Genomic DNA, 13,550 nt, shown 5'->3' on the forward strand with positions numbered 1-13,550 from the left:
GTTCCCCAAATGGGCGGATGCTGTAGAGAGCATTCTTCCAGTAATTACAAATCATGGTTGGCAGTGTTTGTATCCAAAAGATGAACGCCCACAGTGGAATCACATAAAATCCAAAAATGAAAAAATACCACTGCAGTAAGCTGTGCTCAAAAAATCCAAGTAAACTGTTTTAATATAAGAAATAACATAAGGTGCAGCAAAGCTTTCGGGTTTCCCCTTCCTCAGTGCTATACTGACAAAACTAACCAGCTCATTTAAATAGTAAATGATAAAAACATCATGTGACACAGCCAACCAATAAAACAATACAGTTAAAAACTGGTACCATATAAAAATACACATACAAGTTAAATATTCTTTATGTACTAATATGATTATTTAAATTCATTAAAAATCATAAAAAATTCAGTGTAAAACATGTTTTTTGACTAAGACAGGTTTTATACTCACTTTATTGTTAATGCTAGGGTAAACATCTGCCTGTAATCTCACTATCCAAGAATATTCAACATTCTCAAACAAGTTATTGATGTCACCCCACCTCATATTCTTATAAATCACTTTAATTACCCTGAACTTAAATTTATGTTCATTATTTTCAGCTATATGTTTGGCCAATGCATTGGTATGTGTATTTCTTCTAATTTCCGACTTGTGCTCTATGATACGGTTATTTAACCTCCTTGTAGTCTTACCTACATAAAATGAGGAACATTTAATGCATGTAGCCAAATATATTATAAAAGTTGTGTTTCAGTTTGCATAATAGTCAAAATTGTACACATATGCAGTGTTAGGATGAATAAACTGAGTGTTTGTAAATATATCCTCACAACAACTACAGTTATGACAAGGTAAAGTGCCTTTCTTATTGGTGTTATATTTAACATTACTTTCATTTAATTTAAAATCTTTAAAACATAACCTCTGTCTAAGGTTTCTTTCATTCTTATAAGCAAAACAGGGTCTATCTGTAATAATTTAGAATTTATATGATGAATAATGATACAACTAATGGCCACACAGATATGTTACAGCTTTTAATACTAAAACAAGGGTAGTTGAACAAGTTATACAAAATAATTGGAATATTTTATTATCAATGCTAGAACTAAAACTAATTATTACTCCAACAATTCATATCGCCTACTTAGGGGCGATCTCTGCTTGACTTACAAAGCCATGTCTGACCCAGCTCTGTTAGAAATGCTACATCTAAAGAAATCCCAATCCTTCCACACCACACACTCCAGAGATCTCAACCTCATTACCACAATCAACAATATGTGCTGGAGGGACAGGTTCAAAATCCAGAGACTCCCCATGCTATGGAATAGACTTCCCATATATGTCAAACAGAGCACCTCACTCTTGATGAGTGGATGGAAAATAGAAAATTAACCCCAGGTATCACTCCAGTGGCTCTACTCGACCGAGACATGGGAACTAAAGTCAGGTGGCAGGATGCCAAGATAATCCTATGGGCTAGGCTTGTAAAGGCTCCAGGGCTATTAGCTTAGTACACATCTATGAACCTATAATAAGGCACTATACAGAACACAGATGCATGCACCAATGGAATGATAACACACTATACAGAACATAGATGCATGCACCAACAGACTGATAAGACACTATACAGAACAAGCAATACAAGACAAGCAAACAGTAAACAATGCACATGTGATAACACCAGAACCAACACGCATGCATACAGTGGGTATTGCATATGATCATACTCAGATGCAACACTGGTATAAAGTCAGACAAACATTGATATAATTGTATATAGCACAGTGACTTATGATGCAGACCATTTCCACAATCACTACTTTGTCTGTCACATGAGTAGATATTGCCTGGAAATATTCATGTTCACAAAACAAAGTGGCTTGCAAGAGTGCTGCGTACATATATACTGCTCCAGCAGAAGATCAGGAGAAAAAGACAGGCATTCATTGCATATAAAACCAGTTTATGTGCATTTCGTGCAGAGCTATACATTTACCATATTCTACTTGGTACTAAAATAATATATGTGCCATCCATAAAGGAAAGTAACACAAAAAAGATAAAAGGGAATACCGATAAAAATGTTTGTTTACAAAGTGCCAGTGTGAAACAAACAAATGCAATACACAAGGATATTTTGGTACCTTCAGGGGTATCCTGATGCTTGCTAACTCATTTTTCAGTCATGAACAAGAAATTCAAACAAAAAACAAAATATGCAGTACTGCTCATAGGTAAAAGACAAGTACAATGAACTGACATCAGTAGGCAATTGGGTCACATTTTACAGCTAGCCTCAGGGATCAGCTATTATAGTAAAAAACTGAACATACCCTTTCTGAGACTTTATCTGTCTTATCTGTGATGACACTTATTTTTACAGACAACATCATCTCCCCACCTTTATGAAGTTGATATCTGAACCATCTTTATGCCTTGACTGACTGTTTTCAGGCCATGTACTACCTATTAATAGTAAAAAGACCGATGCCATGGTCCTTGTGACTTTCTAACAGGAAATTACCAGGAGGTGCAGCAACTGTTATAGTCAAACTCTACTCTCCCCTTATAAAGTCTAGCCTACCGTCCCTTCCACTGGTTATAAACTTGCTGATATCCTCTCATTTCCTCCTATCCACCTCCTCAGGCATGGCAGTCTCTTTCCTCGTATGCACCTTCTCAAGTATAGCAGTCTCCTTCCTACTATCCATCTCCCACGTATGGCAGTCTCTTTCCTCCTCTGCACCTTCTCGCGTATGTCAGTCTCTTTCCTCCTATTCACCTTCCCACGTATGTCAGTCTCTTTCCTCCTATCTAACTTCTCACGTACGTCAGTCTCTTTCCTCCTATCCACTTCTCATGTATGGCAGTCTCTTTCCTCCTCTCCACCTTCTCACGTATGGCAGTCTCTTTCCTCCTATCTAACTTCGCTAGTATGTCAGTCTTCTGCCTCCTATCTAACTTCTCACATATGGCAGTTTCTTTCCTCCTGTCTAACGTCTCACGTATGGCAGTCTCTTTCCTCCTATCTAACTTCTCACTTATGGCAGTCTCTTTCCTCCTATCTAACTTCTTACGTATGGCAGTCTCTTTCCTCCTATCTAACTTCTCATGTATGGCAGTCTCTTTCCTCCTATCTAACTTCTCACGTATGGCAGTCTCTTTCCTCCTCCCCACCTTTTCACGTATGGCAGTCTCTTTCCTCCTAACCACCTTCTCATGTATGTCCGTCTCTTTCCTCCTATCTAACTTCTCACATAGGGCAGTCTCTTTCCTCCTTTCCACCTTCTCACGTATGGCAGTCTCTTTCCTCCTATCTAACATCTCACATATAGCAGTCTCTTTCCTCCTATCTAATGTCTCATGTATGGCAGTCTCTTTCCTACTATCTAAATTCTCACATATGTCAGTCTCTTTCCTCCTATCTAACGTCTCACATATGGCAGGCTCTTTCCTCCTATCTAACTTTTCACGTATGGCAGTCACTTTCCTCCTATCTAACGTCTCATGTATGGCAGTCTCATGCCTCCTATCTAACGTCTCATGTATGGCAGTTTCATTCCTCCTCTCCATCTTCTCATGTATGGCAGTCTCTTTCCTCCTCTCCACCTTCACACTTATGGCAGTCTCTTTCCTTTTATCTAACTTCTTACGTATATCAGTCTCTTTCCTCCTCCCCACCTTCTCACATATGGCAGTCTCTTTCCTGTTATCTAACGTCTCATGTATGGCAGTCTCTGTCCTACTATCTAACTTCTCACGTATGGCAGTCTCTTTCCTCCCATCCACTTCTCATTTATGTCAGTCTCTTTCCTACTTTCCACCTTCTCACGTATGGCATTCTCTTTCCTCCTAGCTTCTCACGTATGGCAGTCTCTTTCCTCCTATCTAACATCTCACGTATGTCAGTCTCTATCCCCCTCTCCACCTTCTCACATATGGCAGTCTCTTTCCTCCTATCTACCGTCTCATGTATGTCAGTCTCTGTCCTACTATCTAACTTCTCACGTATGGCAGTCTCTTTCCTCCCCTCCACTTCTCATTTATGTCAGTCTCTTTCCTACTTTCCATCTTCTCATGTATGGCATTCTCTTTCCTCCTAACTTCTCAAGTATGGCAGTCTCTTTCCTCCTATCTGACTTCTCACGTATGGCAGTCTCTTTCCTCCTATCTAACTTCTCATGTATGGCAGTCTCTTTCCTCCTATTTAACGTCTCACATATGGCAGTCTCTTTCCTCCTATCTGACTTCTCAATTATGGCAGTCTCTTTCCTCCTATCTAACTTCTCACGTAGGGCAGTCTCTTTCCGCCTGTCTAACTTCTCACGTATGGCAGTCTCTTTCTTCCTATCTAACTTCTCACGTATGACAGTCTCTTTCCTCCTCTCCACCTTCTCACGTATGGCAATCTCTTTCCTCCTATCTAACTTCTCCCGTATGGCAGTCTCCTTCCTCCTATCTAACTTCTCATGTATGGCAGTCTCTTTCCTCCTATCCACCTTCTCAAGTATGGTAGTTTCTTTCCTCCTATCCACTTCTCACGTATGGCAGTCTCTTTCTTCCTCTCCACCTTCTCACATATGGCAGTCTCTTTCCTCCTATCTAACATCTCACATATGGCAGTCTCGCTCCTCCTATCTAACATCTCACGTATGGCAGTCTCTTTCCTCCTCTCCAACTTCTCATCTATGGCAGTCTATTTCCTCCTATCCACCTTCTCACATATGGCAGTCTCCTTCCTCCTATCTACCTTCTCACGAATGGCAGTCTCTTTCCTCCTATCCACCTTCTCACGTATGGCAGTCTCCTTCCTCCTATCTAACTTCTCATGTATGGCAGTCTCTTTCCTCCTATCCACCTTCTCAAGTATGGTAGTTTCTTTCCTCCTATCTAACTTTTCACATATGGCAGTCTCTTTCCTCCTATCCAACGTCTCACGTATGGCAGTCTCTTTCCTCCTCTCCACCTTCTCACGTATGGCAGTCTCTTTCCTCCTATCCACCTTCTCAAGTATGGTAGTCTCTTTCCTCCTATCCGTCTCACATATGGCTGTCTCTTTCCTCCTCTCCACCTTCTCACGTATTGCAGTCTCTTTCCTCCTATCTAACTTCGCACGTATGTCAGTCTCTTTCCTCCTATCCACCTTCTCAGGTATGGTAGTCTCTTTCCTCCTATCTAATGTCTCACGTATGGCAGTCTCTTTCCTCCTAACTAACGTCTCATGTATGGCAGTCTCTTTCCTCCTCTCCACCTTCTCACGTATGGCAGTCTCTTTCCTCCTATCCACCTTCTCAAGTATGGTAGTCTCTTTCCTCCTATCTAACTTTTCACATATGGCAGTCTCTTTCCTCCTATCCGTCTCACATATGGCTGTCTCTTTCCTCCTCTCCACCTTCTCACATATTGCAGTCTCTTTCCTCCTATCTAACTTCGCACGTATGTCAGTCTCTTTCCTCCTATCCACCTTCTCAGGTATGGTAGTCTCTTTCCTCCTATCTAATGTCTCACGTATGGCAGTCTCTTTCCTCCTATCTAACGTCTCACGTATGTCAGTCTCTTTCCTCCTATCTAACGTCTCACGTATGGCAGTCTCTTTCCTCCTATCTAACGTCTCACGTATGGCAGTCTCTTTCCTCCTATCCACCTTCTCACGTATGGCAGTCTCTTTCCTCCTATCCACCTTCTCAAGTATGGTAGTCTCTTTCCTCCTATCTAACTTTTCACATATGGCAGTCTCTTTCCTCCTATCCGTCTCACATATGGCTGTCTCTTTCCTCCTCTCCACCTTCTCACGTATTGCAGTCTCTTTCCTCCTATCTAACTTCGCACGTATGTCAGTCTCTTTCCTCCTATCCACCTTCTCATGTATGGCAGTCTCTTTCCTCCTATCTAACTTTTCACATATGGCAGTCTCTTTCCTCCTATCCAACGTCTCACGTATGGCAGTCTCTTTCCTCCTCTCCACCTTCTCACGTATGGCAGTCTCTTTCCTCCTATCCACCTTCTCAAGTATGGTAGTCTCTTTCCTCCTATCTAATTTTTCACATATGGCAGTCTCTTTCCTCCTATCCGTCTCACATATGGCTGTCTCTTTCCTCCTCTCCACCTTCTCACGTATTGCAGTCTCTTTCCTCCTATCTAACTTCGCACGTATGTCAGTCTCTTTCCTCCTATCCACCTTCTCATGTATGGCAGTCTCTTTCCTCCTATCTAACGTCTCACGTATGGCAGTCTCTTTCCTCCTATCTAACGTCTCATGTATGTCAGTCTCTTTCCTCCTATCTAACGTCTCACGTATGGCAGTCTCTTTCCTCCTATCTAACGTCTCACGTATGGCAGTCTCTTTCCTCCTATCTAACGTCTCACGTATGGCAGTCTCTTTCCTCCTATCTAAAGTCTCACGTATGGCAGTCTCTTTCCTCCTCTCCACCTTCTCACATATTGCAGTCTTTTTCCTCCAATCTAACGTCTCACGTATGGCAGTCTCTTTCCTCCTATCTAACATCTCACGTATGGCAGTCTCTTTCCTCCTCTCCACCTTTTCACGTATTGCAGTCTCTTTCCTCCTATCTAACTTCTCACGTATATCAGTCTCTTTCCTCCTATCCACCTTCTCACATATGGTAGTCTCTTTCCTACTATCTAATGTCTCAGGTATGGCAGTCTCTTTCCTCCTAGCTAACGACTCATGTATGGCAGTCTCTTTCCTCCTCTCCACCTTCTCACGTATGGCACTCTCTTTCCTCCTGTCTAATGTCTCACATATGGCAGTCTCTTTCCTCCTGTCTAACTTCTCATGTATGGCATTCTCTTTCCTCCTCTCCACCTTCTCAAGTATGGCAGTCTCTTTCCTCCTATCTTACTTCTCACGTATGGCATTCTCTTTCCTCCTCTCCACCTTCTCACACATGGCAGTCTCTTTCCTCCTATCTAACATCTCACGTATGGCAGTCTCTTTCCTCCTATCTAACATCTCACCTATGGCAGTCTCTTTCCTCCTATCTAACTTCTCACGTATGGCAGTCTCTTTCCTCCTATCTTACTTCTCACGTATGGCAGTCTCTTTCCTCCTCTCCACCTTCTCACATATGCAGTCTATTTCCTCCTATCTAACGTCTCATGTATGGCAGTCTCTTTCCTCCTCTCCACCTTCTCATGCATGGCAGTCTCTTTCCTCCTAACGTCTCACATATGGCAGTCTCTTTCCTCCTCTCCACCTTCTCACATATGGCAGTCTCTTTCCTCCTCTCCAACTTCTCACGTATTCCAGTCTCTTTCCTCCTCTCCACCTTCTCACGTATGGCAGCCTATTTCCTCCTATCTAATGTCTCACGTATGGCAGTCTCTTTCCTCCTCTCCACCTTCTCACATATGGCAGTCTATTTTCTCCTATATAACGTCTCACGTATGGCAGTCTCTTTCCCCCAATCTAACGTCTCACGTATGGCAGTCTCTTTCCTCCTATCTAATGTCTCACGTATGGCAGTCTCTTTCCTCCTCTCCACCTTCGCACGTATGGCAGTCTCTTTCCACCTATCTAACATCTCACGTATGGCAGTCTCTTTCCTCCTATCTAACATCTCACGTATGGCAGTCTCTTTCCTCTTAACGTCTCATATATGGCAGTCTCTTTCCTCCTATCTAATGTCTCACGTATGGCAGTCTCTTTCCTCCTCTCCACCTTCGCACGTACGGCAGTCTCTTTCCCCCTATCTAACGTCTCACGTATGGCAGTCTCTTTCCTCCTATCTAATGTCTCACGTATGGCAATTTCTTTCCTCCTATCCACTTCTCACGTATGGCAGTCTCTTTCCTCCTCTCCACCTTCTCACGTATGGCAGTCTCTTTCCTCCTATCTTACTTCTCACATATGACATTCTCTTTCCTCCTCTCCAACTTCACACGTATTCCAGTCTCTTTCCTCCTCTCCACCTTCTCATGTATGGCAGTCTATTTCCTCCTATCTAACGTCTCACGTATGGCAGTCTCTTTCCCCCTATCTAACGTCTCACATATGGCAGTCTCTTTCCTCCTATCTAACTTCTTACGTATGGCAGTCTCTTTCTTCCTATCTAACTTCTTACGTATGGTAGTCTCTTTCCTCCTATCTTATGTCTCACGTATGGCAGTCTCTTTCCTCCTATCTAACGTCTCACGTATGGCAGTCTCTTTCCTCCTCTCCACCTTCTCACGTATGGCAGTCTCTTTCCTCCTATCTAACATCTCACGTATGGCATTCTCTTTCCTCCTTTCCACCTGCTCATGTATGGCAGTCTATTTCCTCCTATCTAACGTCTCACGTATGGCAGTCTCTTTCCTCCTCTCCACCTTCTCACGTATGGCAGTCTCTTTCCCCCTATCTAACGTCTCACGTATGGCAGTCTCTTTCCTCCTCTCCAGCTTCTCACGTATGGCAGTCTCTTTCCTCCTATCTAACATCTCACGTATGGCATTCTCTTTCCTCCTTTCCACCTGCTCATGTATGGCAGTCTATTTCCTCCTATCTAACGTCTCACGTATGGCAGTCTCTTTCCTCCTCTCCAACTTCTCACGTATGGCAGTCTATTTCCTCCTACCTAACGTCTCACGTATGGCAGTCTCTTTCCTCCTAACGTCTCACATATGGCAGTCTCTTTCCTCCTCTCCACCTTCTCACGTGTTCCAGTCTCTTTCCTACTCTCCACCTTCTCACGTATGGCAGTCTCTTCCCTCCTATCTAACGTCTCACGTATGGCAGTCTCTTTCCTCCTATCTAATATCTCACGTATGGCAGTCTCTTTCCACCTCTCCACCTTCTCATGTATGGCAGTCTCTTTCCTCCTATCTAACCTCTCACGTATGGCAGTCTCTTTCCTCCTCTCCACCTTCTCATGTATGTCAGTCTCTTTCCTCCTCTCCACCTTCTCACGTATGGCAGTCTATTTCCTCCTATCTAACTTCTCACGTATTCCAGTCTCTTTCCTCCTCTCCACCTTCTCACGTATGGCAGTCTATTTCCTCCTATCTAATGTCTCACGTATGGCAGTCTCTTTCCCCCTATCTAACGTCTCACGTATGGCAGTCTCTTTTCTCCTATCTAACATCTCACGTATGGCAGTCTCTTTCCTCCTCTCCACCTTCTCACGTATGGCAGTCTCTTTCCACCTATCTAACGTCTCACGTATGGCAGTCTCTTTTCTCCTATCTAACATCTCACGTATGGCAGTCTCTTGTCTCCTCTCCACCTTCTCACGTATGGCAGTCTCTTTCCTCCTATCTAACGTCTCACATATGGAAGTCTCTTTCCTCCTATCTAACTTCTCATGTATGGCAGTCTCTTTCCTCCTATCTAACATCTCACATATGGCAGTCTCTTTCCTCCTCTCCACCTTCTCACATATGGCAATCTATTTCCTCCTAACGTCTCACGTATGGCAATCTCTTTCCTCCTCTCCACCTTCTCACGTATGGCAGTCTCTTTCCTCCTATCTAACATCTCAAGTATGGCAGTCTCTTTCTTCTTCTCCACCTTCTCATGCTCTCTTTCCTACTATCTGACGTCTCACGTATGGCAGTCTCTTTCCTCCTATCTAACTTCTCATGTATGGCAGTCTCTTTCCTCCTATCTAACATCTCACGTATGGCAGTCTCTTTCCTCCTATCTAATGTCTCATGTATGTCAGTCTCTTTCCTCCTCTCCACCTTCTCACGTATGTCAGTCACTTTCCTTTTCTCTACCTTCTCACGTATGGCATTCTCTTTCCTCCTCTCCACCTTCTCACGTATGGCAGTCTATTTCCTCCTACCTAATGTCTCACGTATGGCAGTCTCTTTCCTCCTAACGTCTCACATATGGCAGTCTATTTCCTCCTCTCCACCTTCTCACATATGGCAGTCTCTTTCCTCCTATCTTACTTCTCACTTATGGCATTTTCTTTCCTCCTCTCCACCTTCTCACGTGTTCCAGTCTCTTTCCTCCTCTCCACCTTCTCACGTATGGCAGTCTATTTCATCCTTTCTAACATCTCACGTATGGTAGTCTCTTTCCTCCTATCTAACGTCTCACGTATGGCGGTCTCTTTCCTCCTATCTAATGTCTCATGTATGGCAGTCTCTTTCCACCTCTCCACCTTCTCACGTATGGCAGTCTCTTTCCTCCTATCTAACCTCTCACGTATGGCAGTCTCTTTCCTCCTATCCACCTTCTCACATATGGCAGTCTCTTTCCTCCTATCCACCTTCTCATGTATGGCAATCTCTTTCCTCCTCTCCACCTTCTCATGTATGGCAGTCTCTTTCCTCCTATCTTACTTCTTACGTATGGCAGTCTCTTTCCTACTATCTAACATCTCACGTATGGCAGTCTCTTTCCTCCTATCTAACTTCTCACATATGGCAGTCTCTTTCCTCCTATCTAACGTCTCACGTATGGCAGTCTCTTTCCTCCTATCTTACGTCTCACGTATGGCAGTCTCTTTCCTCCTATCTTACGTCTCACGTATGGCAGTCTCTTTCCTCCTATCTAAAGTCTCACGTATGGCAGTCTCTTTCCTCCTATCTTACGTCTCACGTATGGCAGTCTCTTTCCTCCTATCTAACTTCTCACGTATGTCAGTCTCTTTCCTCCTCTCCACCTTCTCACGTATGGCAGTCTCTTTCCTCCTATCTAACTTCTCACGTATGTCAGTCTCTTTCCTCCTATCTAACGTCTCACGTATGGCAGTCTCTTTCCTCCTATCTTACGTCTCACGTATGGCAGTCTCTTTCCTCCTATCTTACGTCTCACATATGGCAGTCTCTTTCCTCCTATCTAACGTCTCATGTATGGCAGTCTCTTTCCTCCTATCTTACGTCTCACGTATGGCAGTCTCTTTCCTCCCATCTTACGTCTCATGTATGTCAGTCTCTTTCCTCCTCTCCACCTTCTCACATATGGCAGTCTCTTTCCTCCTCTCCACCTTCTCATGTATGGCAGTCTCTTTCCTCCTATCTTATGTCTCACGTATGGCAGTCTCTTTCCTCCCATCTAACTTCTTCCATATGGCAGTCTCTTTCCTCCTATCTAACTTCTCACGTATGGCATTCTCTTTCCTCCTATCTAACGTCTCACTTATGGCAGTCTCTTTCCTCCTCTCCACCTTCTCACATATGTCAGTCTCTTTCCTTTTTCTACCTTCTCACGTATGTCAGTCTCTTTCCTTTTCTCCACCTTCTCATGTATGGCAGTCTCTTTCCTCCTGTCTAACGTCTCATGTTCTCTCAGTCTGTGGTGTATCAAAATCACTTCCTCCCTCTTCTTGCAATGAAAGCAATGATGGCTTCAGACTGACGTTCACTGTTATTATGGAGTTCCTCCTTTCTCCACTATTGAATGTGGAAATGTAAGGTGGCTTGCCTCCTATGTTGGGGGGTGTGCAAAGAGGCACTGAATGGCACAGATGTGTTTTAGTAAGCTGCAGTTGTAGAAGTGACTTTTAAGCAAGCATGCTCCAGATTTCATACAAGAACCCTTATGTTTCTATAACTCCAAATACTTTGCATAATTCATCTATTTTGACCTTTGTTTTACCTTAGCCTATCTGCTCTTCCTTTGTATTTTGCATCCTTCCTTTTCTGGAATTCCTTGCGTGCTCTCTTCCACCAAACTCTTCTACCCATTTTTCATTCCTCATCTCAACGTCTTTATTATTAGTGTTTGCAGATATTCTCAGCACCTTTTCCTGTTCACTAAATCATTTTGCATGTTCAGTTTATCCATCTTCATTCTTAGCACCTTAGCATCCTTACACCTGTACTTATGCTGCCACATCCTGGCACGGGCTCATTTACTCACAATACATCCTTTTTGTTAAGTCACATGACCTGGAAATGACTTGCTTGAAACGTACATGCTTTACATATATAATACTTCTAATGGCCTTATAGCCTTCTTCCACTATCTACTGTGTAGCCAGCATAATTTGCTGGCACTGCTTAATAAACTCTGCCTATTTATATTTACGTCTCCAAATGGAACATTTTCCAAGGGGACATATTTCCATTGCTAGCCCTCAGTCTCCTGCTCTTCTAATATTACCGAGCATAAAGATTCTACCATAACCCTAATAAGGGATAGGTCCTCCCTTTATAGGGAAAATGCCTTCATTACTTAAATGGTGACAATCAGAGAAGGCGACATCATATAGGAGTCTGGGGGATGGATTTTTTTTTTAATTAAATGTAGGGTAAGCAAAGTTAGATGGGAAAAATTGTCATCTCCACAAGGGCTGAGTATGTAATGATGCTACAAATCATATATGTTCCCATGTGTGCAGTAACTGAACATATGCTTAGTTTCTCTGCTATTTTACATGCTTATCCATAGGGACCTCCCCTCCAGCCTCCACTAAAGGATATCCCAACTCCAGGAAAAAAGCTGACCCTAAGGAAGGAGAATTGACTACAGATAGCATCTCATTCTTTCTTTCCTCCTGGAGGCTGTCGATCTCAAAGTCACTAAATGCCTTTGATTCAATGAATCACAGTTGGATACCCTGCTACTGTACTGACCATCTGGCAAGGGAACATCACTTTGAGACATTGTGAAGCATGTTGAAATGTCCATTTGTATAAATGCATTTTTTCTGCTCTGTACCATTTTTTTTAACTTAGAGTTTATGGGCCACTGTCTATCACTTGCTAGCTTTATTGTGCCAGAGTGGAATATTACATGTTGAGATAATCAGTTAATGGTACAGCAAACTGCTACAAACCAAGACACATATCAATAAAAGAAAATGCTCCTTTTCTGCTCTTGTAGTTTTGTTCAGGGGTTATATTCCTCTCTATGTAAGGGACAATGACAAATTTAGTTATTTAGGCCTATCCAGTGTAGTGCTGCTGAATAGACTTGCTTTTAGTATTTATTATTTGCTAAACAGGTAAATGAACTGGTCCATTGGCCCTTTTCAGTCATGACCCTGGCCACAAATGCACAGACATGCTTAAGAAATGTACAATCATTTGTCTAATAATAGAATGTGTAGCAGTCATTCCTTAATAATACAGTCATGTTTGCAACATTACATGAATTTGCCGGGAAGAGCTTCAGTGGTCTGGGGTGCAGGATTCAAGCCTGTAGCTGTCAGGTGACAGAGTGGTTCGATTTCACCCTTCAGATGACCAGTCTTAATGGGTGGTGCAGTGGTGCAGTAGTTAACATTGTCATCTTACAGCATTACAGCAAGAGGTTCTCTGGTTCGATTCTCAGCTGGGGTGCCTTCTGTGCATTGTCTGCATGTCCTCCATGCATTTGCATGGGTTTCCTCTGGGTGCTCTGGTTTCCTCCCACATTCCAAAGACATGCACCTGGAGTGTTTCTCCCTGTGCCTCTGCTGAAAATAGTCCCTTTCTTAGTCGGACTTTCCCAGTCAAAAAATGCTAAATAAAAAATTAAATACATGTAGGTATCATAATAGAAAAAACAAATTAGAGATAGACTCAGTTCTGAAACTATTGAGAAAATAATGCAAGATGCATAACAGCACAATTCATTGACATAATAGAATACAAACTAACTG

General features: G+C 42.8%; 1 non-coding gene across 1 annotated transcript; it reads left to right on the forward strand.

Moving 5' to 3' along the window:
• The first annotated feature begins 13,064 nt into the window (after positions 1-13,064).
• Positions 13,065-13,151, forward strand: TRNASTOP-UCA. Its single transcript has one exon. It is a non-coding gene; the product is annotated as a tRNA-Sec (tRNA).
• The last annotated feature ends 399 nt before the right edge of the window (positions 13,152-13,550 follow it).

The sequence above is a fragment of the Protopterus annectens genome, chromosome 3.part0 (assembly GCF_019279795.1).
Source record: "Protopterus annectens isolate FY-2018-M chromosome 3.part0, PAN1.0, whole genome shotgun sequence".
NCBI classification, from domain to species: Eukaryota; Metazoa; Chordata; order Ceratodontiformes; family Protopteridae; genus Protopterus; species Protopterus annectens.